The sequence below is a fragment of the Ambystoma mexicanum genome, chromosome 3q, assembly GCF_040938575.1.
Source record: "Ambystoma mexicanum isolate Mex_15411 chromosome 3q, UKY_AmexF1_1, whole genome shotgun sequence".
Taxonomy (NCBI): Eukaryota; Metazoa; Chordata; class Amphibia; order Caudata; family Ambystomatidae; genus Ambystoma; species Ambystoma mexicanum.
Window position 1 is genome coordinate 757596871 of NC_090926.1, and position 17380 is coordinate 757614250.

At 49.3% G+C, this 17380-nt stretch overlaps 1 protein-coding gene across 1 annotated transcript in view; it reads right to left on the reverse strand.

Moving 5' to 3' along the window:
- Positions 1-17380, reverse strand: part of UNK (unk zinc finger) — a 1622654-nt gene that overhangs the window by 157122 nt on the left and 1448152 nt on the right. The gene's annotated exons all lie outside the window — the stretch shown is intronic.

Consider the following 17380-nt stretch of genomic DNA (forward strand, 5'->3'; position numbering starts at 1 on the left):
ACTAACTTGTAATTGTTTATTTATACAGCGCTTATACACAGGTGAAGTGCTTCAAAGCGCTTCAAGGTGGGAGGGAGATAGGGATACAGTAGTCATTCATAGGCATTGAAGTTTCCGAATTATCTAACAGAAAAAACTTGCATACTAGGCCTGACACCATTTCTCCTTATGCAAGTTCATGAAGTGTTACAGTCGCAACCAAGCGACGGGGGAGGACCACAAAAAAAGGGGTGGTGAGGGGCTGCGGTTGAAATAAATGAACAAAGAAACACAGGAAATGAGGTAGGATAATTATAAAACTTACTATGAGGTTGAAAAGAAACCCACCTAAATGCTCCTTGGCTGCTACACAGAAACAACCACAGATAGCTCTAGGAAGGGTACCTCAAATACTCAAAAAGCAGCTGCTAACATAAGAAAATATAATCTAACAGGAACAAGGTTGGTGACAATTTGGAACCTGTATGAAATAACCCCCCACATGATCCCCCTCAACTATACACTTGTGATCCTGGATCTAGATGCTGCAATACATGTAACTGAACAATGACAAAACAGACAAGAGATGGAGGCGGATTGCCATCGCTTAGCCACTTACAACGGGCTAGGTCCGATTCAGAGACATTTGGACGTATCACTAATACATCTGATTTGTCAGCCTTTAGTGTGAAATCCACCAAACAAGGTTATCAACTGACAACCGCCCCATTAGAGGCTGATCGAGGGGAGTCAATAAGATTTGTAGTCTATTTCACCGTTCCAATGCATACGTCTTCAATCGTACTGCATTTTTGGACTTTGCCATCTTATTCCTCAGCTTCAAGTGATTTCTACTAAACACAATAAATTGGTGGAAATTACGGATAATTGTGAAATAGCTACTACCTTTGTGCACTTTTACTAAAATGCTATCACTCACTTTATTTTATAAAGTGAGGTAGACTTTTACAGGGGTGTTGGACCACACAACACAGCGCAGGGGGGTGGGGGGGAATGGAGCTGGCCGAGTTTTTTCATCCATGACACTAGGCCACCCTCTAATTTGACATCTTACTCCACAAACATTAGGGTGGCTACTAACCCTATGGCACCAGAGCAGTTAAACTTCTTTATGCCCCTAAACAGCAAGGGCCGTGTAAAGACGTTGATTGGAGCTGGTTATCTGTTTTTTTGCTCAATAACCATTTGAAATGCCCCTGATTGCTGCAAACAAAATCCTCTCTGGGAATACCTGGGAATCCTCTCATCTGTATGAGGAAGGTGGTGTATTCAGAAATGTGATATTTGATATTGTCGCCTTACTGGAAACACAGATGATGGAGGAGGTTACTTTTGATGGTAGGGACACTTTCCAGGGGCTGGCTACTAGAGGGGCACTGGGTCCTCCTAAAGGGCTCTACTTTTCATTTGTAGCCGCACACTCAGCTTGACTAACCTTAACATTGACTGTGATTTTATTTTTGTTTGTCTCAAAGGGATAACTGCTGAGGGGCATGACCAGTCGCTCCTCGTTATCAATTTGTATGATGCATTGGGATATCTCTGTTATGCTCACCTGGCTCCCACAGGGGCGTCGATCTGAACTGGACAGCTGCAGTCTCCACCAATGTGACGCATAGTGCCGAGATGACGGACTGGACTGGCCCACCTAGCTTCGTTTGCTTAGCCCGTAGGAATATTCTTCTGCAAATGGAGAAAGGGAATTAACCACCCCTGGAGTTGATGTCCCCTCTTATAGTCTCACCTGATGGTTTGGGAAGATGAGCTCTCCATCCTGCATTGAGCACAGGGGCGCGTAGATAACCAGTTGCTTCACTGGCTCGAAGGAATTGGTGAGTTCCAGAACAATATTGACTCTGAGATTCCTGGCAAATCGCCATAAGTATGTAGTTCGTAAGAGTTCAAATGTCTGACTTTCACTCTTGTCAGATTCCTTGCAGGTTGCAGCTTTACCCTAGCGAAGAGTTCCTCGTGGCAACCGGCAATATTTAGGTAAGGATTTGTATTATCCAACACAGTTCGATAAAATAATGTCAATATGTAACCTGTTGCTTTCTCCCTTATTCAGGCACTGAGAGAAGGTATGAAGTCTTGGGGAATAATGCCTCCGGCGGTAAAATCAGGTAAGTCTATTGTGGTCAGGGGGTTTCCCCTTGTTTGTCCCTTTGTTTCACCTTGCTGTCCTTTTGTTTCCCCTTAGGGGCCGGGGTTTGGCGAGGATGCAGTGGAAGCTGCGCCGACCCGTGAAGAGGAATAGTACCCCCGGTGGTAAAATCAGGTAAGTCTATGGGGGGTAATTAATATTGCCTCTGTGTATTCCCTTGGCTCACCTTGCTGTTTTTGTCTTCCCTTTAGGTGCCGGAGTGCGGCGGGAACATGCAGAAGGATGCGGTGGAATGTGAAGATACTGCGAAGGCCTTTGAGTTTGGCGCGGGGCTGCAGCAGGCGAGGCGACGCGCATAAAATTACTTCTTTCTTCCAGCTCGAAGGCACGATGGATAGTGAATTCAGGTAAGGATCAAAGGTATTGCTCTTGTTCTAACCTTTTCTCCTTCTTTCTCCCTTTTTCTAGGAGCTCCAGACTCGAGGCGGGCGTGGCAGAAGACTGGATGAAGACTTGAAGGCACGGTGAGCGTTACGCTGCTGGATGCAGAATAACGCGAAGCGTGTGCTGCTCTTCGCGCGTGGTTTAAAGAGCCTCCAAAGTAGTCCCAGGTAAGTATTCCTCCCCAGCCCCACCCGAGTAAAAAATAGTCCCTAGGTAAAGTAGTCGTAGTCCCTTCCAAGCCTCTTTTGGCTTGGAGCTCTTGCAGCATGGTCTGCATCAGGCGAGTTTGCAGCATGGTCTGCATCAGGTAAGTTTTAAACTATGAGCCTGGCGCCTATGGTGCCAGGACTGCACCCAAATAGCCCCTAGCAGGGGTTGAGGGGCTTGCTTAGAATAACTTGATGCCTGCTTCCCGGGTTGCTGGACTTGGTCTGGGTCCCCGGGGGTAGGCATAATGACAATCTCCTTTGTATGGCCATCAAATGACATGCATTACTTACCGTAAAAGCATTTCTGATGATTGTATCTGCTTGGATTCACATGCTGTGCATTTAGTCCGACATCCAGTGATAACCGCAGAATATTGCATCTTGTCTTTCGAGAATCGAAAGGGCCATCAACATGGGCGTGCCTACAATACTATCCCTACGTGACGTGTAGTGTACCCAAGATCACTCACGTGTCGAGGTCCCTCCGATTGTATTTTTTCTGCCGTGAGGGAGCCTATGACTATTGTGAGTGAGTACAGAAAGGAGAGAAAGTAGTAAGACGTCTACGTTCCTTCCATCCGAGCGGGGATGAAGGGTGGGCGCATGTGAATCTAAGCAGATACAATCATCAGAAATGCTTTTATAGTAAGTAATGCATGTCTTCTAATGCTTGTTAATCTGCTTAGAATCACATGCTGTGCATAGACTAGCGAGCAGTACCCAGAGTTGGAGGTGGGTTGTCAGAAAGAACAGTAGTGAAAAGATGTCTTAGTACTGCTTGTCCCACCTGAGAATCAGACCTAGAATGAGTGTCTAGGCAATAGTGTTTTGTAAAGGTGTGTACAGAACTCCAGGTTGCCGCTTTGCAAATGGACTGTAGGGGGACATTTGCAATGAATGCTATGGAATCCCCAGTGCCCAGAGTAGAATGCGCTCTAGGCTTTAAGGGCAGTTCTCTCTTAGCAAGAGTGTAACAGAGTGTGATGCATTTGACAATCCACCCTGAGATTGCTGATTTAGAGACAAGATCCCCTTCTCTACCAGATGCCACTGAAACGAAAAATTGGTTTGTCTTTCTCAGTGGTTTAGTTCTGTACAGGTAAAACATGACTGCCCTACGGACATCTAAGGTGTGTAGGCTTCTTGCGGCCATGTTGGCAGGGTTCTAGAAGAAAGTAGGCAGTGCTATTGATTGGTAGAACCACCTTATCTCTGAACTGTAACGAAAGGGTCTAGAATAGAGAGGGCCTGTAGTTCACTAACCCTTCTAATAGACGTGATAGCCACTAGGAGGCTGTCTTATAGGTAAGAGCCTTGAGTCTTGCTTTATGCATAGGTTCAAACGGAGACCCTATAAATCTGGTTAATACCACATTCAGGTCCCAACCCGGGAGCTGGATTAGAAAAGGGGGGATGAATTCTATTGACCCCTTCCATGAAAGCCTTAATAACTGGAATTGTCCACCACAACACCTTAGAGCATCTAAATGAAACATAAGGGAATGAAAAACCAGACCTGAGTCAAGTAAGTGAGTCAGGTACAATATAATGTGGGTGGGGGAGCAGTCAATGGGATTGATGCCCTAGAAATTGCACCAGATAACGAAGCGCTTCCATTTGTTGGAATAGCAATATCGGGTGTTAGGTTTCCTCGCTTCCCTAAATATGTCCATGCATCTCTGAGGGAGTTGCCGGTGCAGGAACTCTATGACCTCAGGAGCCAGGCCACTAAGTTCAATGTTTGCGAGCATGGGTGGAGTGTCTGCCCCTTGTCCTGTGCCAACATGTTGTACGGCAAGGTAGCTTCACAGGGGGAGAGGGAGACATCTCCATCAGATAAGCGAACCAGGGTTGGCAGGCCCACATGGGGGCCACCAATATCATGGTGCTCACATAGGGGCCAACAATATCATGGTGACTGGTTCCTGGTGCATCTTGTGCACTATCTTATTGAGTAGGGAGGTCAGGGGGAAAAGCGTAAACAGATTTCCCTGACCATGTAATCCAGAGTCCGTTCCCCTTGGAACAGTTCGGGGGGTACCTGGAGGCGTAGTCTGGGCATTGAGCATTCTCCAGAGTTGCAAACAAGTCGTTCTTTGGGAACACCTATTCTGCGAAAACATTGGAGAGGATGTCTTTGTGTAATCGCCATTCGTACTCCATGGGTATTGGGAAATCTATGCTGAGTACGTCTGCCAGAAGACTGAGTTCCTCTGGAACATGTTGAGACAACAGGCACATGTGTTTGAGAGCCCACTTCCAAATGTTCTGGGACAGTTTGGACAGCCCTGGAGAGTGAGTGCCCCCCTGTTTGTTAAGATAATACATGGCCGTGGTGCTATCTGGGAGGATCAGGACCATCTTCCCTTGCAGTTGTGTCTGGAAACCTTTCAGTGCCTTGAAAACTGCCAAAGTTCCAACAGATTTATCTGGTTGGATGCTACGTCTGATGACCAAACTCTATGCGCTATTTGTTGAAGCAGGTGTGCTCTCCACCCTGTGAGAGATGCGTCTGTAGTGGGAGTGGCCTCCACTGCAGGGGTGGTGAAGGATTTTCTCTTCAAGGGGTTCTCTCTTGACCACCACCACAGCGAGAGAACGAGGGCTGGCGAGACAACCACTACATCGTCCCATTGTCTGCTGGCCTGACACCACAGGCTGTTGAGCCACTCCTGCATTGGAGGCATGCGCAAGTGCGCTTGAGAAAGCAAATAAATGCATGATGCCATCATTCTTAACAGTCACATAGCCCTGCGTACTGTCACCTCTGGACTGGCTACATAGTGAGGGATTTGAAACCACATGTTTTGGAACCTCTCATTGGAGGGGAAGACGAGGCCGTCTCTTGTTCGGATTAGAGCTCCTAGGAACTACTTGACTAGACTGGGGTCTAAACTGGATTTCTTTTCGTTGATGGAGAATCCTAGGCTGAATAAAAGGTTTATAGTCATTTGGGTATTTGACAGGCATGTCTCGTAGGAGTCCTCTGTTATGAGCCAATCGTCAAGGTAAGGATAAACCGGGATGGGTAGCCTACGCAGCTGTGCTGCTGCCATTGCCAGTACCTTCGTAAATACCCTTGGTGCTGAGGCTATGCCGAAGGATAGTACTTTGAACTGATAGTGCTTGTCTTGGATCATTAAACAAAGGTATTTTCTGTGCGCCGGCAACATTGAGATATGAAAGTATGCATCTTTCATGTACAATGTTGCCATGTAATCCCCTTGTGTGAGCAGGGGGATGACCTCCAGCAGGGTGAACATACAAAACCTTTGAGATTTCACAAATGTGTTCGCTGGGTGCAAATCTATTACAGGGCGCATGGTGAGATCCTTTTTGGGTACAAGGAAGTACACTGAATAAATACCTTTGTTTACCTGTAGAAGAGGTACAACTTCTATGGTGCCCTTCTGCTGCAGGGTCTCGACTTCTTATAGCAGGATGCGCAGATGTTCTGACGTCAGGCGTCTTGAACGTGGAGGTCTGAATTGGGGGGACCAACAGAATTCTATACAGTACCTGTGGGCGACTGTCTTGCGTACCCACTGGTCTGTAGTTATCCCTTCCAATGCTTGAAGAAATGTTAGCCGGCCCTCGACTGGGGAGGCATGGGATGGGACCGGATCTGCGGGTAATTTTTGGCCTGAGGGCAGGGAGCCTCGAGGGGTAGAATTCTAGCCCCTTCCTTTTCCACGTAGTTGACCTCTTGAGGGATACGGTGTGGTGTAACTGGTGGTTCCTTGGGGGAGAGGACCAATTATTTCCCGAGCCGTATTGGTTCTGAGGGAAACGTTGGCCATGAAAGGAATGTTTCGATCCCCTCCCCGTCCTTGGAGAAGGCCTCTGGGTGATCTGATCCAGGGTCTTGAGGGTGTCATGCTCTGCTTCGTCTACTGCTTTTCCAAATAGATTAGTCTCTTCCACCGGCTTATTTATTAGTGAAGCTTGAGTTTCTGGTTTGAAACCAGAGTTTCGTAAGCATGCGCGTCTCTTGTGGAGGGTACCTTGAGCCAAGGACCTGCCAGCCGTCTCTGCTGCATCCAAAGTATTCTTTAAAATACTCTGATAAACTTGTCTGACTTCTGCTACCGTGGAGAGCAAGCGAGCCCACAGCGGTTCAGGAACTTCTTGAAGGCCCTCCTGTAGCATGGTCCATTGTGTGTCGGCATAACTAGCCAACAAAGTGGTGTTACTTGCGATGAGAGTGGAAAAAGCTGCGGCAGCCGTGACTCTCTTCCCCAGAGCATAACGCCTCTTGCACTCCTTGTCCGGGGGTGCCTCCCCAGTTGATAGGGAAACCCCTGCTCTTTTTCTGGTTGTAGTTACCACCAGTGAGTCTGGAGTAGCATGGCCCCTGATGTAAAGGGGGTCAGAGAGGGAGGGTCGAAACTATTGTTCTTCTCTAGGATTTACTGCTCTACTTAGGGCAGGTGTCAAAGAAGGGGCCAACCGTTTTTTGATCGAATTAAGCAGAGGAATAGCTTGGCTGACCGGTGGTTTCTCTTTTAAGAGGTGCTCGACAAAATCATCCTCTGGTACAGCTTCCTGGGTAGCAATGTGGAAATGTTCCGCTGCTTTCCTTAATATGGCGTTGTACGCCATTTGGTCGTCAACCGGGTAGGCCTGTCGAGTGGGTGTGGGGAATCCAAGCACAGGGCATCAGGTTCCGGTGTTGGAGTAGGTGACTGCCAAGGCTGAGGATCACCCAGGTCGGGGTTGTCCCCCCAAACCTCTGGAGTGATATGAACCTCCTCAGTGTCAACAAAGGGATATTCATCCTGATTGTATAGGTCCACAGGAACCTCATCTTCAGTGAGGTCATATTTATATGGTTCTTCTTTTTCCTGGGAAGGATCAAATACTTTTTGAAGTTTAGCCACAGGGGGTAAGGGACTCTCTTCCCAAGGCCTCTTGGGCGTGGACTTGTCTGAGAGTTGTACAAACCTCTCTAACCTATCCATACATCCCTAAAATGTCTCCCTGGTCCAAATAGATGCACCAGAGGAGTCTAGGGGTGGAAAAGACTCTTGTAATGGATCTTGCGTCACTGAACGTCGAGATTTCTCCTTTAACATCAAAGAAATCCCTCCCGTGGCTTCCGAAAAGCCCTTTCGCGGGACCGACGGTTGATGTGAGTCCTTTTGTCTGTCCTTAGGCTTCTCTGTGGGTTTCCGATGAATCATTCGCTCTATCCGTGGATTTCGATGAATCCCTAGGTTTGTCCACCGAAATAATCCTAGCGATGCTCTAGGCAACCTCTTCAGAGGCAGAAGGGTGTCTAGAACAGTCCTGCAGTTGCACAGTTGTTTTCGGCAGAACCAGGGCCTTCTCAACCGTGGACGCCTTCTTCTGATGCGTCTCGACGGTCTCTTAATTATTGGGGGGCGCGCCCTTCCATTTAGAATGCCCGGTTGCAATGCGCGGTTGCGGGGAGGGCTGCCGTCCAGACGACCGGTGGGCACGGCCGAAACATTTGGTGTGCTTGTTGGCGCTATGGGTCGTTTTGACTGTTTTGTCAAAGACGTCCCGGGGGTTGTGTCTTTAGTGTGTAGAGAGTGTGCCCTTGTCACTGGGGTGTACAGTCCCCATAGCAGGACCTGAGTCTTGCCTGACGGGGCCGGCGACGGACGACGCGTAGCGAGAATGCTCCGCCGAGAGGTCAATGGCCTCCGAATCGGAGGCCTGTCCGTCACATAGCCCCTTGTTACAATTGGCGGTTGTGGCATTGGGAGAACTAGACTCGGCCTGCAACATTCTGTAGGCCGCCCACCGCTTAGCACAGCACTCCTTTAGTGTCTTTGAACGCAGGAGGTTGCAAGCCGCACAAACCAATTACAGTGTTTATCCTTCCAAGGAAATTTGGCCTTGCAAGAAGGGCAAAACCTAAATGGAGTCCTCTCCATAGCCGAGGAAAAATATAGTGATGAAGAGACCCAGGGAACAAAGAGAGAGGAAAGGGAAAGGCATTCTCAGAAAAGGAAATTTCCACCCCGACCCCACTCTCCCTAATGTGTAGGCCGGCCAGAAGCCCCGGCCATGTGGTCGGCAGCGCTGACCGGAACACTGTCCATCGAAGGTCAGTGAAACTGGCCTCGGCGTAGATCAGGAAACAGCCATCGATGGAGAGGACGGTAGGATAATAATTACTAACTTTAAAGTATACGACCAAGGGTCGAGTATAACAATAGCAATGTCTCTGGACGAGTTCCACATAAGGCGACCAGTATGCTGGGCGGAAAAAAACAATCTGAGGGACCTCGACGCGTGAGGGATTTCGGGTGCACTACACGTCACGTAGGAATAGTGTTAGAGGCACGCCCATGTCGATGTCCCCTTTAGATTCTCGAAAGACAAGATGCAATACTCCACGGTTACCCCTGGATGTCGGACTATATGCACAGCATGTTATTCTAAGCAGATTATCAAGCATCAGAAGCATTGTTACTGATTTAATTATTGGACATGGTAGTGGCACATATGTTGGTGGGAGATTTTATTGCATACATTCCACCTAATGATTAATGACCCCCCCTTTCTCCCAGAATCCATTTTATTGCAAACCAAAGTTAATCAACCAGGTTTTGGGTGGGCCAAAACTTTGGGTATGGTTGATATGTGCATAGTGAATGGCAGATGCCCACATCATGACTCCCCGGGCAACTACACTAGAGTTACAAGCACTACTACCATTACAATATATTATTCTTTTTGTTCCGCACAATGTTCAATAGCAACATTTATCTGCTAGTTCTCCCTAGAGAAGAAATCAACCAATTTTCGCTGTTGATATTCCTGGACTTTGATATATTGGATTTACTACTGTATAAGTCAGAACCAATTGATATTAACAGTGGTAAGAATCGTCTCACACGGAACCCTTCCAATATGATATTGGATAAGCAGTAACTGGATTCTACTGTGTTTCGTGCCACGTATAAAATGCACGCTACTCGCATTAATACCAACTTAACTAACAATGTTAACTTGAGTTGCTCAAAGGCACAAGTTGAGCGCCTTTCTTTGGCTAACAAGTTTGTTATGGAGGGTTATACTAGAATATTATTGAATATGTTAACACACATGGTCCTGGCCACTACATATGGTTTCAAAAATGGTAATTGTGGTACCCATAAACATATATGTCGTTTATAACGTGCCTGCACACAAGTGTTTCTTGGTGCGATAAGACAAGACAGGGAAGACAGAGGGAGGACAAGGAACAAGTTACTTACCTGTAACTGTTGTTCTCCACCATGGGTCTGGCATGGATTCACATGCTCATGAATATTCCCCGTCGTCAGGCTGGGAATCCTCGGTAAAGAAAAAATCAGTATTAGTTTAGTTTCTGATCTGTCTTTCTTAGTAGTAACCAATCACTGGTCTCTGGGTCATACTGCCCCCAGCCAATGACTACCCTCTCCCTAAGCCCCGCCTCTGGCAGCCATCTTCAGATTTGGTAGCATGTAAAGTGGCAGTATGACCAAGTGAAGAGCTGCAGAGGGGTAGGAGGGAGGGTTCGCATGTGAATCCATGCCGTGAATCCATGCTGGAGAACAACAGTTACAGGTAAGTAACTTGTTCCTTCTCCAGCATGGGGTCTGGCATCGATTCACATGCTCATGAATATACACACATGCACAACTACGGGAGGTGGCAAAGGCTCAACATTAAGCATTACATCAAAACTCGGGGGGCGTGGCTACGAGAGCCATGTAGGAGGACGCGTTCCAGCGGAGCTCCCGAGATCCTGAACAGATCCGGGCAAATTAGTGCGGTGTGACTGCTTATTGAACACCGACGATACGCATGCCAGCGTGTGAAAGTGCTACCTATGCACTGTGAACTTTTGGAGGACATAGTAGCTACGGCGGCGAAGATTGGAGAAGAAAAGTCGAGAGACGTTGAGGACAAAGGGCGACTCAAAATGGCCGACATAGGCCCGAGACGGAATAGAAAAGAGTAGCGGGAAGACCTAATGAGGCCAGCGTGCAGTGCGCCCACTCATCATTCGAAAGACCTGCACATCCCCAGAACCATGTCAAGTAAGGCAGTGCGACCCAAGGCGAAACAGCCCACGCTGGACGACTTCACCAAGACGTCCCCGGGCCCGGACGCCACTAAGAATAAAGATGCATCGGCCGTGGGTGGCGCGACGCCTTCGAGCTCTAATCAAGAAATCCTGGCGGCGATTGCGGACCTGAGAGCAGCCTAGGAGTCGAAATTAGAACTGGCTGTCTCTGAATTAAAAACGGCATTGGACCTCAAAGTTGGGGAGGTCCAGGAGGACGTCAATCTGCTGAGACAGGACGTTAGGGTTCTGGCAGAGCGCACAGAGTCCCTGGAAAAACAAGTTGGCCCGAATACGGCGGACTGCGCCACCCACAAGGCAAAACTGCACGCCCTAATTCAAAGGGTGGGCAACTTGGAAAGTAGAGCGGAGGAGGCGGAAGGACGAGCCCGTCGCAACAATATCCGCATTGTGGGCCTACCGGAGGGGACGGAGGGCCGTGACCCTACTGACTTTGTTGAGACCATGTTACTGCAGGAGATACCCGGAGGGGCCTTATCCCAAGGCTTCGCAGTGGAAAGAGCGCATAGAGCCTTAACGAGGAGGCCACCTCCCGGAAACCCGCCTAGACCCATCATTGTCAAAATTCTTAACTACCGCGATTGGGAAAGAATATTGGAACATTTTCGAAAAGGAGGCACGATCAAGAGAGGAGCAGCAAACATCACGGCGTATCCGGATTACACTCTAGCTGTGCAGCGGAGCCGCATGAATTTTGGGACTGTGAAACGGAGGCTGAGGGAGGCAGGTTATAAATATATGTTGCTTTATCCTGCAAAACTGAAGGTTATACAGGCGCATAAAACTTTATTTTTCGAGACCCCGGAGGACGCCATGGAGTGGCTCGACACACAGGGGTGCCCCCAGGAATCGGCGGACCGGCCCAAGAAGGACTCGGAGGAGCTGCGGAAGGCGTAAAATGGCGTCGCAAGATGGCACGACTCATGGACTTTGAGACTTGATTATAGTCGGTTTGGAACCTTCGGTATGGAAGGTCAGTTGGTTGTACTGTTTGTCGCAAACACTGGGATTATTATCGAACGGGAGCCCCATGGAGCGATACTCTTTCCCCACAATAGCTTAGGTTAGGTGGCCATTAGGGCGACCTCACCTTACTGGGCTCCGTGCACTGATCGGTGACTGCGGAACTAGATGTGGGGGTGCCTGAGCTCTGTTGTTGAAGCTGGGCAACAGTTGGGGTGTGTGGTGTTGGAGGGAGGGCGGGTGAGGGAGGGCAAAGGGAGTTGGGGTTTGGTTGTGTGTGTAGTTAGTTGGGGAATGAGCTTATTCGAGGAGTGGCTGCAGTGGGACGCCTTCTGTGTCATGCGAACTGCTGGAGGTTCCTGCAAATGGGGTGGGAAGACACATAATTGCCATGGGAGACCTTAAGATTGCCACCTGGAACGTCCGCGGACTCAATAATTACCTGAAAAGAAATAAAGTCATGTTGTATCTTGAAACGACAGAAGATCGACATTGCCCTGCTACAAGAAACGCACCTGACCCAACATAAACTTGACCTTGTAAAGAAAAAATGGGGTGGCACGGTGGTGGGCTCCCCGTACTCGGCCTATGCCAGGGGTGTGCTGATCTGGGTGGCCCCGCATGTCCCACTCAGAATTGTACGAGAGGAGGTAGACACGGAGGGTAGGCTGGTAATACTAAGGGCACTGATTGAGAACAGAGGACTGAGTATTATTAATACATATGCCCCCAACCAGAATACTGCTATATACTTCAGGACTTTATGTACACGCCTGGGCCCGTGCGCAGAGGAACCGATTATCTGGGGGGGGACTTCAACTGTGTTCTTGACCCCAAGATAGATAGGTCCGACAGTAAAGTGGACAGGCCCACCCCGGCGGCTAGGGCTTTACGGGTACTATTAGACGATTTTGGACTAGAAGATGTCTGGAGATTGAAACACCCCACTGCCTTGCAGTACTCTCATTATTCGGCCCCTCAACAGTTGCATACCAGACTAGACTATTTCTTTGCCACGCCAGAAGTGGCGATAGCAACTACTCAGATTGAATACAGAGCGAAGGTCCTGTCGGACCATTCGCCCTTGGTGATGGCCTGGCAATATGGCCGCCCCAGAGGGCGGATACCAACATGGCGCCTTCGGGCGGAGGCGCTTAGAGACCCGGTCTTCAGAGAGGATATTAGAGAGGCGATTATACGGTACTTTGAGGAGAACACGGGCAGTGTAGATTCGGCTAGTACACTTTGGGAGGCCTTCAAGGTGGTATTGAGGGGCGACGCTATTTCCAAATCAAAGGGCCTGCAAGGGGGGGTTCTAGCTGAGCTAGAGAAAGTGGAGAAAGAATTGGAGCGTGAATGTACCAGAGCGGGGGGGGGACACAGACCTACTACTTGAATTACAGCAACGATGCTCGGAGCTTTGGGATGGCTTTGTGACCTCAACTACAGGAAATACGTGGAGAGGCAGCATGCAGGCGGTGACAAAACTGGTCGCCTACTGGCATGGCTTTATAAGAGGGAAACCCCTAGGGCCCCGATCATGATGATAGAAAGGGAAAATGGGGAGGAGGCTCACACTCAGGAAGAGGTTAACGCTGCTTTCTTAGATTATTATAAAGCGCTGTATGAGGACAAAGGGGAAGACAATCTGGATAAGATCAGGGACACACTGGAAGATATGGAATTGCCTAGAATTAGTGCAGAGGAAAGGGAGGAGTTAGATGGTCCCATTACGCTAGATGAACTGGAAGAGGTGGTGAAACGGCTGCCTACTTGCAAGACCCCGGGCACTGATGGACTCCCAAGTGAGTTCTACAAAACATATAGCGCAGAGATACGCCCCCCTATGCTGGAGATGTATAATGAATCATTTGAGGAAGGCCGATTGCCGGACACGCTCAGAGAGGCGCTGATCGTGCCGCTTCCCAAGCCTAACAAGCCGAGACAACACTGTGGGTCGTACAGACCGCTGTCGATGTTGAACCAAGACAGTAAGATCCTGACAGCGGTCCTGGCGGACAGGCTACGCAAGGTCATCGGCAGACTGATACACTCGGATCAGACAGGTTATGTTCCTGGCAGGAATATAACCCATAAACATAGGCGGCTCCACCGGGTGATCGAAGAAGGGAACAGAAGGGATGAGGAAATGGCAGTGATTTCCTTAGACGCAGTCAAGGCATTTGAATCGGTGAGGTGGCCGTGGCTGTTCGCGGTCCTGGGGGAATACGGGTTCGGGCCAGGCTATATCAGATGGGCGAGGCTGCTGTATAGCCAGCCAACGGCTAGGGTGCGCACGGGATCGGTGATATCCGATAAGTGGCGCCTTGGTAGGGGTACTAGGCAGGGATGTCCTTGGTCCCCGATGTTATACATATTGGCCCTGGAACCCTTAGCGGTATATCTTAGACAGCAATATGACCTGGTGGGCATCGAGGTGGGAGGAGAGAGCCACTTGATATCCCTATATGCCGATGACTTGCTGCTGTACCTAAAATATCCGGAGGAGAACCTCCAGTATGTTTTGGAGATCATGCAGAAGTATGCCAAATTGTCCGGCATAGCGGTTAATCCCGGCAAGTCGAGCATGTTCCCCCTAGGGTATTATGCGAGGGTCCCCACAGAACGCTTACCGGTATTACCCGTGCCTTGGGCAACCGAGTCCTTCCGATACCTCGGAATAGACATATATCATACTGTGGTAAACGATCATCTGCACAATACTGCAGTTGCTGTGGATAAAATCCGTGCGTCCATGCGATTTTGGGAGAAGCTGCCGCTGGCGATGATGGGGCGGGGGGCGTTGCTTAAAATGGTTGTCCTGCCTAGACTGTTGCATTTCTTCAACAACATACCATACTTAATACCTAGGAGGTTCTTTACCAAACTCGACAGTATGTGCAGGGACTTCCTATGGCACGGCACTCGCAACCGAGTGGCACTGTGGAAGCTGCAAAACTTTCACGATAAAGGAGGGATCAAATTACCGCATTTTGAAGCCTATTATGTAGCAAGCCAATTGCAATATGTTACACAGTGGCTCTCTGATGAGGAATCTCCGAGTCTAGGTTGGTTGGGACAGATTGCGCCCCGTTTTATTTGAAGGAGATCATCTGGGTCCCTAGACAGGACTTAAATGTTCGCCCTGGCATGCTGTTACTTGGGTGGAGAATGTGGCGTAGAGCATGTCGGCTACTGGAAAGCCTGGACCCGTGTTCGCCGCAAGTGCCACTGGTCGTCTTGACTGCGGGGGATAGCCAATTTAGGAAAATGATCAGAATATACTGGGAATCGGTTGGGTTGGCCACGTTAGGAGATATATGGCAGGATGGGGCCATCAAGGATTTTGCAGACCTAAAAGAGGAGACTGGGTTACATGGGGGCCAATACGTTACATACCTCAGGTTGGTACGGATTATCCGAAAATCTTGGCCTGAGACGGTGTTAGCGGAGGATCCGGATGCCCTGATTGACACGATATATGATATATCAGAGGGCAGACACGAGATTTCCAGATTGTATGAGGTGGTGATGTCCCGGGTGGGAAAGGACCTGATGGATTTGAGACTAGAATGGGAAACGGAGGTGGGGACTCAGATGACTGATGGGATGTGGGAACGGGCTATGGGATATCATAAAAAAGTGTCCAGAAATGCTAGATTACAGCAAATCCAACTATATATCACGCACAGAGCGTACATGACCCCCAAAAGGATAGCTAAGTTTGCGAACACAGACAGACAAGCATGTCCGAAATGTAACGAGGAGGACGCGGACATGACGCATATGTTCTGGTCCTGCCCAGTAATCGAAGTCTTCTGGGGAGAAGTGTCACAGAAGTTAGCAGACAAAGGGGTCCCGATAAGCATTGACACGGCCTGGGCTTGCCTCCTAGGGGGGTTCCCCAGACCGAAGAACACCAGACATCTGGGGAAACTGAGAGACCTAGCGTATATACTCGCTAAGAGGAGGATAGCCATGAACTGGAAGCAATGCTACAAACCCAGGATAGAGATGTGGTGGAGGGATCTGCAAAAATGGGCGGAAGCTGAAACCATGGTCTGGCAAGAAGCATGCAGTAAATGCGGGGAGGAGGATGTGGGCAACCTAGTAGCCTGGAGGTTGTTAGTTACTGGTCTGTTTGGGGTGCAAGGAAAACCTACTGCCTCGGAGGAGGAAGACACCCGGCCACTCCAGGTCGATACAGAACTACCCTGTTGATAAGCTCTTGGGGGGGAGGAGGGGAGTGCAGTGTTGTGTTTTCTTAATTGTCAATTGTCCTATTGTACATAATGCCACAAGTTTGTTTTGCACTGTTTTCATTTAAAATAAAATAAAAATATATTTAAAAAAAAAAAAAGCATTACATCAAAACTCAACATTAAGCATTTCTTACCTCCTCACCAGGCTCACCTTAAGCGAACAGGTTGCGCAGCACTGCTTGGCCAACTCTGGACTCCTCCCTGGAATCCCGGACGACGCAGTAGAATCTCGTGAAGGTGTGCGTCGACCTCCACGTAGCAGCGCTGCAGATGTCCAGCAGGGGTACACCAGACAAGAATGCCGTGGTAGCAGCGATCGCTCTGGTCGAATGGACTCTCGGACGGCCGGACAACGCATGTTGCCAACCGATGACAGTGCATGATGCAGCCTGAGAGCCATCTGGAAATGGAATCCTTCGAGAGAGCATTCCCTTGGTTCACAGGTCCAACGTTCACAAATGGCTGTGATGTCTTCAGAAAACTCTTTGATCGGTCCACGTAGAACTTCAGCGCTCTAGCTACATTCAGCGAGTGCAAAGTCCTCTTGGCCCAGCGACGAAGGCGACGGGAAGAAAACAGGTAACACCAAGGGCTCGTTGAGATGGAAGTCCGACGGCACCTTGGGCATGAAGGAGGGGTGCGTCCTCAGCACTACCCTCGTATCGTGAAAGGTCAGGTATGGAGGCTTGCAGGATAGGGCCTGAATCTCTCCCACACATCGTGCGGAGGTGATGGCCACAAGGAACGCGGTCTTCCACGACAAACTTCAACGGGGCCGAATGCAACGGCTCGAATGGCGGACCCATGAGCCTGGTCAGCACCACGTTGAGCTCCCACGCCGGGGCTGGCGCCTTCACCGGCGGGAATGATCGAAACATTCCTTTCATAAATTTCTTCACCAGGCGATGAGACCACAGGGATGACCGCCCTGTAGTTCTGGTGTATCGGGAAATCGCTGCCAGATGTATCTTGATTGAAGCATGAGAAAGTCCAGCTTTGGCCAGCGACAGTAGGTATGGTAGCACTTGAGGGGCTGTAATCCTGAGAGGGTTAATATTCTGTGCACGGCACAAGACAAAGAACCTCTTCCACTTGTGTCCGTAGCACTTGAGAGCTGAGGACGCCCTGGCCTTTGCAAGGACCTCTTCGCAGTCGGCCGGGATATCTTATCCTCCAAACTCTAGTGCCGCAGGAGTTCAGCGACTCCGGGTCGTGATGAAGAATGGCGCCTCCTTCTCTGGAGAGAAGATCCACGTCCGTCGGCAGTTTGACTGGTGGGGACGCTGACAAGTCCAGAAGGTCCAGGAAC